This window comes from Pantherophis guttatus, chromosome 3 (genome assembly GCF_059756535.1).
Source record: "Pantherophis guttatus breed Tessera chromosome 3, ASM5975653v1, whole genome shotgun sequence".
Lineage (NCBI taxonomy): Eukaryota > Metazoa > Chordata > Lepidosauria > Squamata > Colubridae > Pantherophis > Pantherophis guttatus.
The window spans coordinates 76,577,854-76,591,218 of NC_142065.1; the positions used below are offsets into that span (position 1 = coordinate 76,577,854).

General features: G+C 42.8%; 1 long non-coding RNA gene across 1 annotated transcript in view; it reads left to right on the forward strand.

The window, feature by feature from the left end:
* Positions 1-10,771: 10,771 nt before the first annotated feature.
* The window catches only part of LOC132711327 (uncharacterized), a 297,945-nt gene continuing 295,351 nt past the window's right edge, over positions 10,772-13,365 (forward strand). The window contains exon 1 of the long non-coding RNA XR_009622136.2: positions 10,772-11,291. This is a non-coding gene — a long non-coding RNA (uncharacterized LOC132711327). The remainder of the gene's footprint in view (positions 11,292-13,365) is intronic.

The window sequence follows — 13,365 nt, forward strand, 5'->3', positions numbered from 1 at the left end:
CTCTTCAGTTTCTTTGCTAGAAAGTGAAGTTACCTGGGTATGATTACGGGTGTGTCTTTTCTACTCCAATGGAACTCTGAAGTATGCCTTGCTAGAGACACTTTACCATTCAATGAGACAGGATCAACATCTGCAGCACAGAAAGAACATGAGCATAAAATAAATGAATGAGGGAGAAAGTAAATATGAAACCTTTGTCCAGTCAGCCCCAAAGCTTTAAAAGCTGTTTAAAATTGGAGCTTGTATGTGCTGATTTTGTGATGTTAAAACAGGGTTGCCCTTGGCTTTTCTGCAGTGGTGAAATGTAAAATTTGTTACTACCGGTTCTGTGGGCATGGCTTGGTGGTGGTGGTGGTGGTGGTGGGGTAATATGACTGAGTGGGCATGGCCAACTTTTTTTTTTTTTTTTACTTTTAAAACCATTTTTTCTACAACCTCTTCGGCTGAAGAGGCTGTAAAAAAATGCTTTTAAAGCCTCTGACTATCCCAGCTGACTTGCCTGATCGGCAGAGGCTTTTTTTTTCCTTTTAAAAACATTTTTTTCTACAACCTCTTCAGCTAAGAGGTTATAAAAAAATGCTTTTAAAAGCCTCTGATGATCCCAGCTGAGCTGCATGATCATCAGAGACTTTTTTTTTACTTTTAAAAGCATTTTTTCGGCCAAAGAGGTTGTAGAAAAAATGCTTTTAAAAATAATAATAAGCTGCTCAGCTGGGCAATGGGGGGGGGCAGGGATTTTTGCTACCAGTTCTCCAAACCACCACCTCCATCACTACCGGATTGGGTGATCCGGTCCGAACTGGGAGCATTTCACCCCTGCTTTTCTGACAATTTCATCTTTAATATCAATGAGAAAGGCAGATACGGTACAAGTCCTTTCCACACTTTAAGACACTGTGTCTGTTGAATTAGGCCAGTACAGAATTTACTAAAATGAATTAGAGTCTTCATTATCAGGACTTGAGATATAAATGTTATAAATATAGATGAAAGGAAATTGATAGTTCATATAATCACTCTGAAAGTTGGAACAGCATTTAGCAAACCTTGGCTGACCTTGAGAAAGCTAAGAAGGATTCAACTTGGTTAGCACCAAGAAAGGAACTACTTCCATATTATTGCATATGAAACTGCATAATCATATATACAAAGCTATCAGAAGTTGACCTTGACTTAGAATTTATACAGTGAAGATCTCTACTGAAGAAAGTCATGGAGTTATTATATTTTATGATTCCCATCTCCTCCTGTAGCTCAGGAATCCCTTGCAACATTTGCTGTTCCAAAGAATTGTTAAATGGCTTTTGTTTACAGTGACAAGAGAGAATGTCTGTGAATGGTTGTGTGTGTGTGGGGGGGGAGATGAGTGCAATCCTTTTTTTTTCCTTTCATCAAGTCTGCATTGCACTGCCATTTCTCTGTAATGAAATATCCCTTCTATTCATGCAGCAAGGTCTAGAACCAATCCAATCATTCTGAACAATGAAAGATGACTGAAAAGTACCAAATGCTACCTTTCATTTCACTAAATCCAGACAGACAAAGATAGTATTAAAGCAAGCAGATAATTCAGCTATGACTGATTATTTAATTTTCTGCAATATTTTTAAACATGCAGTACCAGTTAACCCAGTATAATCATTTCATCAGGTATCTTAGTTGCAATAATTTAGACTGATCAGCCAACATAACATACTGTTTTAGCAATCCATTAGTATGATTTCATATTATAGTTCAGATTGTCCAGGAATGTTAGGGCAAGTTAAATTTGGTTCCCCAAAAGTAAGGGGTCCCAAAATGAAAATGGAAAACTGAAGGCTGCTTTCTTTCCTCTATCTTTCTAAACAAGAAAATCCATAATCATCTTCCTTATGTTGATGGTCCCATAGCACGAAAAAAGGATGGATCAGCTGTTGAACCTTACCAAGGAGAGATGTATGTATGTATGTATGTATGTATGTATGTATGTATGTATGTATGTATTTATTAGCCACTCATCTTGCCACATGGTAACTCTGGGAGGCTTACAATATTTATTTTTATTTTTTTATTAATTTAATTTGTATACCGCCCTTCTCCCAGAAGGGACTCAGGGCGGTGAACAGCCAAAATTAAAAAACATACAAATGCAAAAGTTAAGATAATTAAAAGAATTAAATCATTGGCTACCCAAATTTAAAACCCCGAATCCATAAAATTTAAAATCCCAATTAAAAAACCATTTAGGCTAGGCTGGCTTGATGAAATAAAAACGTCTTCAGGGCTTTACGGAAGGTCCGGAGGTCCGGGATCAATCGTATTCCAGGAGGCAGCTCATTCCACGGGGCGGGTGCCCCCACAGAGAAGGCTTGCCTCCTGGGGGCCGCCAGCCGACATTGCCTGACCGACGGCACCCCGAGGAGGCCCTCTCTGTGAGAGCGTATTGGCCGGTGGGAGGTTATCGGTAGCAGCAGGCGGTCTCGCAAATACCCTGGTCCTAAGCCATGGAGCGCTTTAAAGATGAGAACCAACACCTTAAAGCGCACCCAGAAGACCACCGGGAGCCAATGCAGCTCGTGCAGGAGAGGTGTTACGTGGGAGCGCCACGTCGCTCCCATAATCACCCGCGCGGCCGCATTCTGCACCAGCTGGAGCCTCCGGGTGCTCCTCAGGGGGAGCCCCATGTAGAGAGCGTTGCAGTAGTCCAGGCATGATGTAACCAAGGCATGAGTGACTGTGCACAAGGAGTCCCGATCCAGAAAGGGGCGCAACTGGCATATCAGGCGAACCTGATAAAAAGCCCCCCTGGCCACGGCCGTCATATGCTCTTCTAAAGACAGCCGTGTGTCCAGGAGGACGCCCAAGTTGCGAGCCCCCTCTGTGGGGGTCAGTGACTCGCCCCCAATAGCCAGCGATGGCACCAGCTGGCTATACCGGGACGCCGGCATCCACAGCCACTCGGTCTTGGAAGGGTTGAGCCAAAGCCTGTTCCTCCCCATCCAGACCCGCACGGCCTCCAGACACTGGGACATCACTTCGAGGGCATCATTGGGGTGGTCTGGGGTGGAAATGTACAGCTGAGTGTCATCAGCGTACAGATGGCATCGCACCCAAAACCACGGATGATCTCACCCAGCGGCTTCACATAAATGTTGAACAGGAGCGGCGAGAGGACCGACCCTTGCGGCACCCCGCAAGCAAGGCGCCTCGAGATCGACCTCTGCCCCCCTGCCAACACAGACTGCGACCGGTCAGAGAGATAGGAGGAGAACCACCGCAACACGGTGCCTCCCACCCCCAGTCCCTCCAGCCGGCGCAGCATGATACCATGGTCGATGGTATCAAAAGCCGCTGAGAGGTCTAACAGGACCAGAACAGAGGAACAACCCCTGTCCCGAGCCCTCCAGAGATCATCCACCAATGCGACCAATGCCGTCTCCGTGCTGTACCCAGGCCTGAAGCCGGACTGGCACAGATCTAGATAGACGGTTTCATCCAGGAACTGTGGGAGCTGTCGCGCAACCACACTCTCCACAACCTTCGCAACAAAGCGAAGGTTGGAGACTGGACGATAGTTTGCCAAAACGGCCGGGTCCAGAGAAGGCTTCTTGAGGAGGGGCCTCACCACCGCCTCTTTCAAGGCGGGAGGCAAGAAACCCTCTCTCAGAGAAGCATTTATGATCCTCTGGAGCCAGCCTCATGTTACCTTCCGGGTGGCCAGTACCAGCCAGGAGGGGCACGGGTCCAATAAACATGTGGTTGCGTTTAACCTCCCCAGGATCCTGTCCACGTCCTCAGGAGTCACAGGGTCGAACTCATCCCAGGTAACATTCTCAAGACCAGCCTCAGTCACCCCGCCGGGATCTACCCAGTCAGAGTCCAAGCCTTCCCGAATCTGAGCGATTTTATCGTGCAGATACTGTACAAAATCCTCAGCCTGCCCTTGCAAGGGGTCTTCCCGCGCTCCCTGATATAGGAGGGAGCGGGTCACCCTAAACAAGGCGGCTGGGCGGTTATCTGCCGATGCAATAAGAGCGGAAAAGTGGTTACGCTTTGCCGCTTTTATCACCACTAGATAGGTCTTAATATGAGACCTAACTAGTGTTCGGTCGGATTCGGAGCGACTCGCCCTCCAACCACTCTCTAGGCGTCTTTTCCAGCGCTTCATCTCCCTCAGCTCCTCGGAAAACCAAGGGGCCGGGCAGGTTCGGCGTCGGGTCAGAGGCCGCAAAGGCACGACTCGGTCCAGAGCACTGGCGGCTGTCCTATCCCAGGCAGCCACCAGATCTTCAGCCGAGTCGTGTGCCAGAGTTTCAGGAACTGGCCCAAGCTCCCTCTGGAACCTATCCGGATCCATCAGGCGCCTGGGGCGGAACCACCTGGTCGGTTCCGCCTCCCTGCAGTGGGGTGCAGCGGTCGAAAGGTCCAGTCTCAGGAGAGAATGGTCCGACCATGACAGGGGTTCAATAACTATATCCCCTATATCCAGACCACTCCGCCACTGACCAGAGATAAAAACCAAGTCCAGAGTGTGTCCTCCCACGTGAGTGGGGCCATGAATTAATTGTGTCAGGTCCATGGCTGTGATGGAAGCCATAAACTCCCGAGCCATCCCAGACACCCCACCGGTAGATGGCAGGTTGAAATCCCCCATGACCAAAAGTCTGGGGGTATCAACCGCCACCCCAGCAATAACGTTGAGAAGCTCGGGCAGGGCCGCTGTCACGTGGCAGGGAGCCAGGTACGCGATCAGCAGGCCCACCTGCATCCCATGGCCCCACTTCACCAGGAGAGACTCACATCCGGCTATCTGATATGTGATCTTAGGCTTCGTTAACAGAAGCTTAGTATCAAAATCACGTGAAGTATTAATATTGCTTTATCCTATATTGTGTCAGCTTTGGAAGCCATATTAGGCCGGAAGCTTCCAAGCTGCCACCTTCTCATGTGTGGGAAAGTAGGAGGGGGGATTTATTTGAGGGTTTGTATTTAGACAAAATAGCATAGCATTCTTTCTGTCGGTCAAGGTCAGGATGAGCTTGCATCTGGAGAAGAGTGGTTGGAGTGCTGTCTCGAGATGGAACGGATGGTGATTGGAACTTGTGATCGACTTATGAGTGTGGGGATGGTTTTGGGGGGTTTGATTTACTGAGGGAAAACCCGGAACTCTCAGATTCAGGTTTTCCCAAGATGTGCCAGTATACCTACTCTAATAAATGGAACTTTGAGAAAATGCTTGCCTCAGAGTTTTTAATTGGAGCAGGGGTTTTTCTGGAACGCTGACATACTGGTAAAGGCAAACTGGAAATACTGCATCCAGTTTTGGTCACCAAGATATGAAAAAGATGTTGAAACTCTAGAACAGGGCTGTCAAACCCACGGCCTGCGAGTCAGATGCATCACGCACTGGCCAAACCCATCCCCAGTTTAGCAAAGGGGGGGGGGAAGTCCCAAAATGTCACATGATGCTGCCATGATGATGCGAGTTGGATGCCCCTGCTCCAGAAATAGTACAAAGAAGAGTAACAAAGATGATTAGGAGACTGGAGGCTAAACTATATAATGAATTATTGTGGGAACAGAGAATGTCTAATCTAACAATAGGTTTAGGGATGCCATGATGGCAATTCCAACATTTGAGGGGCTATCACAGAGAAGTGGGAGTATCATTCTCCAAGGCACCTGAAGACAAGACAAGAAGTAACGGATGGAAGCTTAACGAAGAGAGACCCAATTAGAATTAAGGAGAATTTTTCTGTCAGTTAGAACAATCAGTGGCTTGCCTCCAGAAGTTGTGGATGCTCCATCACTAGAGATTTTAAAGAAGATATTAGACAGCCATTTGTCTGGAATGGTATGGGGTCTCCTGCTTGAGCAGGGGGTTAGACTAGATGACTTCCAAGGTACGTTCCAACTCTATGATTCTGTATTCTGTAAAATGAGATGAAATATTAAAAGAGATGTTCTACCTGTCATTGGCGAGACCACTGGAGAGTTCCAAAGTTTAGGACCATGGAACTCTTAATAAATATTAGTATTGCAATGTAAATGAATTAAAGCAATTAACATTTATCCTTTTATATTTCTTATACTATCCGTGAATGTAACACTGTCAGTCCGCCAAAAGAATTCTCAAGGCAGCAATCAAATAGTAAAATATAAAATTCAAAATAGTACATATAAAATTCAAAGGAAAAAAAATTAAAGAATGTATAACATATGGATTGATTCTGTATGATCACAGTAATATTGCCTGATGTGGTGATCAAAACAACTCCCTGTTTTTTGCATTTAAGAGACATTGTATATTAGGTTTTGAGGCATTTCCTACAGCCTTTGATATCATATGTTTCCACTCCTACATTCTCTGCTTTCTTGAGAAAATTGAATGCATATTTATTAGTCATAGATTGTTTATAGGATACAGAGAGTTTCTAATTATTGAATCACAGAATAATTATAATGACATTTAAAATATTCTCACTTACTCCCCTGTGTATTCGGTCATTTATCTGATGTGACTTTTTTTTAGCACTGTGATTATTTCTAAGGAACTCATATTCCTTCATGATGGAACTTTATAACAGCACCTGTTAACTTTTTCTGGTATGGACGATGTATCACTAAAAACATGAGATCGTATTATACTTATCCTGCAAATATTTGATACTCTAATCATTCTCTACTCTAAGTAGAAGCATATGATATAAATTAAGGTCCTTTGTGTTTCCTGTTTTCCTTCCATTATAAATAGCAGCTTTAAAAACTGGGTTGGCACTCAGTCTCCATTTCAAATTTTACAATGCCCTGAATTTTCCCACTGTAGGTGAGAAACTATGACCACATTTCCAAGACAGGAGATAGATTTAAGGGAGATATGAAATGCATGTGTGTATTTATATGTAAAGAAAATTTTGAAATTAATATAGACAAGGCCATAAGTGTCCACAGCTAGCCATAAAGATGTCAAAACGATGAAGCATGCAATGCAATGTCACATGTTCTGCCTTTTTGCATTTGCCTCATGTTGGACACAAGTACCCAAAGATGGATCATGCGTCACACTCTACAATTCTCATTTTGTCACTTTGTCCTCATTTGTTAGATGCCTCTGGCCAAGGTGAGCAGAAGAAAAATGACAGCGGAGGGGATAGATGCTCTAGGTTAATACCATTTTTTCTAATTATTTATAAGGTGTTTGGAAAAGAAAGAATGTGAATGTGCATAGAATTTTATTCTCCAAATTTGGAACCTTTGGAAGTGTGGATGCTTATTTTAGCACTCCAGCAATAAAATGAACGAAAGTCTGCCTGAGCCTGAAGCCTCCACCCTTTTTTCCCTCTTTAAAGGGAGAAAAGGCACGTGAGAAAATATATTCTCTTGAGTACAGTCCACTGAAGGTATGACATGAAATCTAAAGATTCCTCTTCTCTGTTCCATTGGATGATGTAGCAGCTAGCCTGCTCTACTTTCTTCAGTGCTCACCTGACAACAAAGTAAAAGAATAAGGAAGAAGAAAGCTTGGAGTTTCATTGCCAGAATTGGTATTGGGGTTAATGCAGTGACAGGTAGCTCCCAGAGCAGAGGAGGAGATGCACTGTAGGCTGCAGAGGATGTGTAAGAACTGGTTCAAATGGAAACAATCTGAAGAAAAGGTCTCTGCCAAATGGATTCTGCACAAGCTGAACTATGCTACACTCCAATGCCTTTCTAAAGAGAAAATGGTGGAAGCTGGATTATTGAAGGATGAGAGATCGATATGGCCTTTAGATTTGGATGCTGATTTTCCAAAGTTGCTACTACTACGACTTCAGTCAGCCATCTCTTATAATGAGTGTCAAACTCATGATGACACATTGTCGTCACGTGATGTATCACAACTTTTTTCCCTTTCACTAAAATGGGGTGGGTGTGGCCAGTGCATGGCACATCTGGCCCGCAGGCCATGAATTTGACACTCCTGCCCTAGATGATAGGCTCAAGATCCAAAAGGATCTTGACAGACTTGAATACTGTGCCCTATCAAACAAAATGAAATTCAATGTAGAGAAAAGTAAAGTCTTACACTTAGGCAAGAAAAACCAAAAGTACACATACAGACTGGGTGAAACCAGGCTTAATAGCAGTAACTGTGAGAGGGATCTTGGAGTCTTAATGGACAACCAGTTAAATATGAGCCAGCAGTGTGTGGCAACCAAAAAAGCCAATGCAATCCTAAATTGCATTAACAGACGGATACAATCAAGATCAAGTGAGGTACTAATATCACTCTATAAAGCCTTAGTTAGACCACACCTAGAATACTGCATCTAGTTTTGGTCACCATACTATCAAAAAAGATGTCGAGACTCTAGAAAAAGTGCAGAGAAGAGCAACCAGGATGATTAGGGTACTGGAGACTAAAACATATGAAGAACGGTTATAGGAACTGGGCATGGCTAGTCTTATGAAGAGAAGGACCAGGGGAGACATGATAGCAGTGTTCCAATATTTGAGAGGCTGCCACAGAGAGGAAGGTGTCAAACTATTTTCCAAGGCATCCGAAGGCAGACAAGGTATGGAAACTGAGAAGATTCAAGGAGAGATTCAACCTAGAAATGAGGAGAAATTTTCTGACAGTGAGAACAATCAACCAATGGAACAGCTTGCCTTTGGAAGTTGTGGGAGCTTCATCACTGGAGGCTTTCAAGAAGAGATTGGGCTGCCATTTGTCAGAAATGGTTTAGGGCAGTGATGGCTAACCTTTTCCGAACCGAGTACTCAAAGCACATGCGTGTGCGTGAATATGCTCATGTGTGTATGACCCCCTTAAATGCCATGTGCACACACCCCCTGCATGTGCCCCTCACATGCATGTGTGCCCTGCATGTGCCCCATCCCCCACACATGCGCAGCAGAGACCTGAAGACCATCTGGCCGGCAGGAGGTGCATGTGCATGCATGGTGGAGCTGAATTGGGGCGACAGCTCACATGCCCACAGAGAGGGCGCTGCATGCCCCTCTGCCACGCGTGCCATAGGTTCATAGGCCATTATGAGTGTAGGGTCTCCTGCGTGGGCGGGGGGTTGGACTAGATGACCTACAAGGTCTCTTCCAACTCTGTTAATCTGTTAAAAACTTGGCATTTCCTAGAAATGACCCTTTTAACCTCAGTGGGCATCAGGTTGGGCAGGATGCATAGTATCTTCCTATTGATTATTTAAAAATAGAACTCTTCCTCACATTGTGCAAAGTTTAAAAGTAAGACTTGGTGTAAAACAAAACATCTGACCAACTTTAGTTTCTACTAACACAACAGGCACCACAGCTAAGAAAGTGAATGAAACTACTCTCTGCTATGTCCACAGAACTCTGGTAGATAATTTAATAAGGTCACAAAAATCGCATTGACATGAATAGCTATGTTGAAGAGTATTACTTAACTTCCCCCCTAATGTGTCACCGTATACATAAGTGAAGTTACAATGCTGCAAATTGTCGATAACAGCAACAGAAAACACATCAAATCTAATAAGTGTTTCATAGCCTCTTGATTCAATGGTAAATCTATTTTACTTCAGGGATTCATTTGAACCTTCAACAGACTAAAGCACTCTCTAAAGCTCACACAAGTTCTAGATGTGCAGCTGCCAAATCTGGGCTGCAAAAATCCAGATGACCACCAGATGGTGGCAAAGTGATACTAACTTCAATTCTGTGGTCTCATCTTTTTTTTTTTTTTAATTTGATTTATATGCCGCCCTTCTCCGGAGCCTTCATACTTTTGTATATTTATACAAAGTCAGCTTATTGCCCCCACAAACTGGGTCCTCATTTAACCTACCTTAGAAAGGATGGAAGGCTGAGTCAACCTTGAGCCTGGTAAGATTTGAACCTGCAGTAATTGCAGGCAGCTGTGTTAACAACAGGGTGCTTTAGACCACTGTACTACCAAGGCTCGTTGTGTGAACCATCTAATGTTTCTCCAGAGTTTTGCAGCCCAGATCTTGTAACCTAACTGGATATAGGATTTTGTTTCTGACTTTATCTTCCCTGTTATAGATGACTAGTACCATGCTGTGCATATTTACTCAGAAAGCTTACTGAGCCTATGAAGTAAGACGTCCATGATTTAAGCCATCCGCTGAGGCAGATCTTTTATATGTTACTGCTAAAGAAATATATAGAATTGTTCTAACACCTCCCACTTATTTAACAACAAATGGATTAATTTTCAGAAGAAAACAGAAGCGAATTCTTCTATACAAGGGCTGGACTCTCCCACACACTATTTAGCTAACACGTGGATCACTGGTTAGCATATTGTGTGAACCAAGCCAAGTGTGGCTTAATTGAAAAACCACGCTGAAGCAACTTACAACTAACACAATGCCATTGCTGAGGCATTTTCTCCAAAGACAACTCTGCTGAGCACAGACAGGCTCGCTCTCAGTTAGTGAGTATGGAAATAGAGATTCAGTGACAATCTGGCAAGCTGCCACTAAATATTCACCTGTAATACAGAAACTGGAACAGTCACCTTTACCTAGCTGTTTCAGGGATTATCAGGTTAAATACACAGTTTTAGATAAGAATTCCTCCACAGGGTTAAGCAACCTGGTGCTCTCCAGAGGTTTGACACTCAAGTCCCATTAGCCCCGGTCACCCCGTGAGTGACAAAAGGTTTGAGAAATTGTTTCCCAATTGTTGCATGTTTTTTTTTTTTTCTGATGAAGCTAAAGGTTTGGAGAAGGGTAACTCGCTTTCCTCCCTTTTCCTTGTATTCAATAACTCTTAATGACAGCATTTCCTATCTTACAAGATGACATGAAGAGGGAGCTATGGTTCTTCCACTTGTTCAGTTTGCATGTGCTTCTCTCACCGATCTTGAATTTCTGCACTTATGTATGTATGTATCCTTCCTTCCTTCCTTCCTTCCTTCCTTCCTTCCTTCCTTCCTTCCTTTTTATTTTCCTCTGTCCTTCTCTCTCCCCCCCCCTTTCCTTCCTCCTTTCCATCTTTCCCTTCCATCTCTTGGTACTGTGCCAGATATATTTAAATCTCTCTCTCTTGGAGTGGAGCTAATCCATGCAAATGCGAGCCACTGGCTCCCAAGTGCTCGCTTCACAAAGCAAGCTGTGCTTCAGGAGGTCACTCGTTCACAGCTGCTCCTCCCATTCTATTTTTCCACTCACCCACCCACCCCCAGAACTCCGCTCGCTGGTATCCACTGACTGAAAGGACTCAATTTACTGCAACTGCTGCCTGGTTTTTCCCTACAACTTTCTTTAAAGCAGGACATTTCTTCCATCTCTCTTTGCAAGGAAAGAAAGGTAGGAAGTCTGATTGTTGTAAAGTCGTGGAAATGCCTCTTCTCCTGGCTCGTTCTCCGAGTGGGCAGTGCACGAGGAGGAGGATGCTCCTGGCTCTTTGCCTTGCCTCTTAAAAGTGGGGTGCCAGTGTTGTTGTTACTGATGTGCACAGTTGAAAGTATTTAAGTGGCTGTTATCCTAAATGGTGATTTGGCCAGCTATTATCCAGAGGCACAATGGCCAGGAAGATCTTATCAGAGAGGCTCTTGATGCTGCCGCAATTGCAATCCTCAGACTTCCAAGCACATATTTTGGTCCTTCCATAATGAAACTAAATATTTTTTTTTCTTTTTTAAAAAAAGAATCCTCTTTCAAGGCATTTTCTAAATAAGTGCTAGGGCTCAATTCCAATCAAAACTCTCGGCAGCTTTGTTTCTGGCCTTGGATCTTATTAAAGTGATTTTCCCTGAAACTGAACTAACTGTTGAAAATTTTAAGGAGCAACAACATTCATAGGGATGTCTTTTTTTCCCCCTTTTCTCAATTTTATAAATTTGCAGGCCTCATTCCAAACAGGCCTTCCATAGAGTTATGGTGGAATATAACATTCCAATGTTCTAGCAGTGGAATTGCTAGATGTAGTTTTACAGCAACAAAACGGGAGGTGAAATAGGCAACATACACAAATACAGCAAGTACATAGTAATCATTCAAAAGGCAAACCCAGGCATGATTTTTCTTAGCAGTATCTGAACCTAGGCTGCCATAGAAAATGCTTCTTTCTATAATAGCAAATCCAAAATTCTAAGTAATTTGAGCAAGATAACATAGAATTGTTTCTTGGGCTTTGGGGTGGAAATTAAGATTTATCTCTTAAGTGCAACTGGAATACCATTTTGGATGAGTATAACTCAAGCAGCATAGTAAGGAAACACAACTGATCCAGTCCTGTCTGCTGGGATGAAAACAGAAATATGTCTAAAGGATAAATGGTGGCAATAAGACATTGCACATACAATGCCATCCAATAATTCTTTAGTATTTTTGCAAATAAACAACAAATGGATTTGGAAAATGGAAGAGTTCCATTTTATGCTCCTTTTTTTGCTCACAGGCAATATAGTACCAAAAAGGAGCTTTTTAAAATAAATATTCTGTCTACAATGTGGTCCTGTTTCTCTTTACTCAGAGACAAATCACACTGATTTTATTTTGGGGTTACTTGTAGATATTTTGTTCATATCACATGAACAGTTATTTATTTGCTCCTTGTAGATTAATCTACAGAGATAGCCAATATCCCAAAAGGCAGGTGCTGTATGTGGACCATAGTCTGCTAAGGCATCTGAGGATTGGAATAGGGTGGATGTGTACAGAAGGCCCTTACTTTTCATCCATTAAAAAAAAATCAGTACATACTTATTACTGCTATGAAGAGATGAAGTTCATTTTTTCTGCAGCCCTATTAACCCTATTGGTATGCAAACCAGTTTGCTTAGAGCGAAGGGAGAAAAAGAAATAAGCCTTGCAAAAATGTTCAATGGGAACTCTTCAGATGATGTCAGAACTATTCACTATTAGAAATAACTGTTTTCAGCTTTTGAATTTTGAAGTAAAGCCATTAATTAAAAAAGCTGCCAAATTATTATTTTTACTTATTGATGCCTTTTATTTATGTATTATTTATATTTGTTAATTGATACTTCTGTGCCCAATTTGTGTGTTATAAATGAGTGACATTTCAACATAGAATTGCATGAATGGTAGAAGTCTGGATGTATAACTTTCAGCTGCAAACCCAAATGTAAAATTTGCATTAAATTCCACTAAAATAATTGAGGTTTACCTATTTTCCTCCTGCTTGCTTTTAGTGAGAAAAAGAAAAGAAATGAAAAAGTAAGCATTTTCTATGATCTGCTAGACCATCTTGAATTGTTTAGTACAGAAGCTAAAAAAGGGCTACCATAAAAGAATATAACATGCAGATAAACAATGCATACAACAATATTAATGCATTTTATTAGTTATATCATAAAACAAATAATACCAACGACCTTAAAAAAAGGTCCAATTGGTATCTTTCATGAGCTTGTAA